Genomic DNA, 3,492 nt, shown 5'->3' with positions numbered 1-3,492 from the left:
GGGAGCCGTAAGAGCGATGATTTGCGTCGTGCCGCGACGTTAATCCAGGCGCTTCATGGGAGGCAACCCATGGTAATGTTGTGTGAATATATATANATATATATATATATATATATATATATATATATATATATATATATATATATATATATATATATATATATTCAATGTGCGCGGCCGTGCATATAGACGCGCATTTTTGAAATTTTATGCCACAGATGCGCGGCCGCGCATTGGGCAACGTTGGTAAGGGGTTTAATTAGTATTTTACTTTCTAGTTTTAGATTTTTTTCCAGCNNGAGATATCCTGGCTATTCAAGCATCATCAGTAGCATCGGAGAGTGCTTTTAGCGCGGCAAGATTTCAAATTGGAGATCATAGACATTCATTAGCGGAGGACAGTCTAGAGATTTCCGTCTTATTCAGAGATTGGATTAATTCAGAAAGAAGAAATCGTGGTTTTGAGAAACTAACCACTAGGGAAGAAGAAGAATACAATTAGATACTTACCACTGGGAGCGATGACGGCATGGAGCTCATGGAACATCAATCAACATTGCCAATTCCAGTAGAATGTCCAAGAGATATTATTTGATAAGTTACAAAGAAGCTATATAGGAGCTTACAAATATTAGTATGATAATTTGTAATTGGCTACTAAGAGGCCTAGTTCAAACAGAACCCTTCCTAGAAGGTGGCTGCGTAGAATAGGTGCTCTTCAAAAGAATTATATTTGTATTTGAGATTTGAAAGTTCTATTAATAAAATAAAAGGCTCTAAGCGATGAATTATTTTTATGAATTGTCTTAGTTACTTAATAGTTAATACTTTGAAATTATATTAAATAAATTATAACTCTATTATAAATTTATATTTACTAGATTATTTTATTACAAGTCTTTTGTTTTAATATTTTACAATTCTTTACTTAGTTTTCTAATTTTCTTTTTAACATACTAACATAGTAACATTTAAGTTTATTAAATAAGTCAAAAATCTAGCCGTTGCAAACTTTAAAAACATAGTAATTTTCAAAAAACTAGACGTTTTTTTATTAAAAAAATACACTTAAGGCCCACGAACCCGTCCCGTCCCGTCCCGTCCCATCCCGTCCCATCCCGTCCCATCCCGTTTGTTAGCGGGACGGGATGGGACGACCGTTTCGTCCCGTTTGTCCCGTCCCGTTTCGTCCCGTCCCGCTTAAATGTCGTCCCGTCCCGTCCCGTCCCGTTAATTTCGTCCCGTCCCGTCCCGTCCCGTCCCGTTGGACAGCCATATGCACTGCAGGTGTTTGTTTAAATGCCACAATGAGTTAGCGAATGTAATGGTGTGACCAAGGGTGCTGGTGAAGTCTGAGTAATCGCCCTTGGTTCACATATCTTGTTTTTCGCTGATGGTGATATTTGTTTCATGTAGTACGACGCCATCCAAGAAATGAAAAACCACATATGCATCCTCTAGTGCTCAAGCTGGATCATCCAGGCCACGAGCTCCGGCTAATGTTCACCAGTATGATATTACCAAGTTCGTATCCCGCGCAGCCCAGGAACATTTTGGTCAAAAGGCATCCAAGAAACCCATACCGGAGAGGGAAATTGATATGAGGTCTCTCCAAAATGACTATTCCAATATGTATCGTGAATTGGTCCGGCACAGGCTGGATATCTTCTTTGAAGAACCAGACGAAGCTAATTTGATGATTGTGAGGGTTTTTTACGCGAACTGCTCGGAACATGTGAACCATGTCTGCACGGTGCGAGAAAAAAATGTGGACGTATCCATAGAGGCCATTCAAAGAGTTTACAGGTTGCCAGTGTTTGGGGAAGATCATGATGCGGAGGACTACTATGACACATATGGAAGACCATCAACTACGTGGAATTTGTTCTTTAGGACAATATGTGTGCCCAATAAGGATGTAGTGTGGATTACGCCAGGGAAGAAAATTCATTCGGCTTCGCTCACCTTTGAAGGTAAGTGTTGGCTCTACGTTATCAATAGCCGCCTGTTGCCTTCTTCCAATACCACTGAGGTGAATGGTCCCCGCGCTGCACTGATCTGGTGTTTCATCAATGGCCACGACTTTGATGTGGTTAAGGTTATTCATGACGAAATATTCATTCGTTGTCCAGTGCAAAGGTATGGTTTCTTCTTTCCTTCCTTAATCACTAGATTGTGTCGTGCGACATGTGTACCAGAAAACAAGGACTTGGATGGGAAAGTAAAAAAGGAAGAGAAGTTCCGGGCTGATAAAGTGGTGATTGGGAAGGATCCTGTTGCACCTGTTGAGTCAAGTAGCGATGAGTCTGATGCCCCTGACGAGGGTATTGGAGGGCAAGCTGAGGCTGTGGCTACCTCACCTCCGCACGAGCAGGTTGTTGAGGGTACCTCAGTGGTCAGATGGGGCACGAGAATGACGGCCTTAGAGCAAGAAATGGCAGGGCTGCGTACTTTCACGGACTTGGGCACTCGAGTGGGATCCCTTGCTACCGAAAGTGCCAAATCTGAGAGGAAGGTCATGGCTTGGCTGCGTGCACTTGGCAGAGCCTGCCATCTCGATCCCGGCACTGTCTCCCACCAGGACTGACTCTACTAGGGAAGATTCCTTGAGCTTACATTCTTCTTTGTGTGACATGAGGACATGCCACCATTTAAAGTGTGGGGTGGGGGATATGTTTTATTTTGTTGTATATATATAGTAATGTAGACTAGTGTCAGTTTCTTTGGTCAGTTTCAGTAATATAGAAAAAAACATAAGTTCGACTTTTCCCGACGATGGATATAATTCGACGGGTTTCTTGAGGGATTAAAGCCGAAAGGAAAAAGACAAAAAGATTTTCTGTTGTTACGTATTGTAGCAATTCTCCCTTGGTTTTTCTTTGGGCCGCGGTTCTTTTTCAAGGGTTTTGTTTGAACCGGGTATAGTTAGTTTTATTTTTTTAGAAGTAGGAACCCTTGGGCTATGAGCTGAAATGAAAACAAGGTCTCTTAACTTCGTTATGCCTTGAGAATAGCGAGTGCTTTGGTGTGATGCTTAGCTTCAGTTGTTGACTCTTATATAAGTGCCTTAAATTGTATGTTCTTAACTTGGCTAAAGTGTTTTGACTAGAGTGTTGTTGATGATCCAATCTTGAGTGAGTCATGTGTCATGTGCGTGCGAGTTTTGTTGTATTCTGTGCATTATATTTGTTGCCTAAAACTTGCCCTGTGTGTTTGCAAAGCAAAAGAGTAGTTTTGTTCAGTCTTGGAAGTGATATAGGAGTTTCTTTGTTGAGCCAGATATGTATATTTTACCCGGCTAATTATTATGTATCGTAGCTAACCCCTTTGAGCCTGTATCCTGTTTCTTTGGCAACCACATTACAAGCCTTACCCAATTGTTTGAATTAACTATCTATTTGAACCTGTTCACCTCTCATGAGCACTCGAATTATTATAAACTTTGTACAAGTTAAAGTGTAGGGGTGGTTGGGTTGGCTTTTGAGTGGAACT

Source organism: Nicotiana attenuata, chromosome 1 (genome assembly GCF_001879085.1).
Source record: "Nicotiana attenuata strain UT chromosome 1, NIATTr2, whole genome shotgun sequence".
In the NCBI taxonomy this organism is placed as follows: domain Eukaryota; kingdom Viridiplantae; phylum Streptophyta; class Magnoliopsida; order Solanales; family Solanaceae; genus Nicotiana; species Nicotiana attenuata.
The sequence above is the reverse complement of the archived record's forward strand: the minus strand, read 5'-3'. Positions refer to the sequence as shown.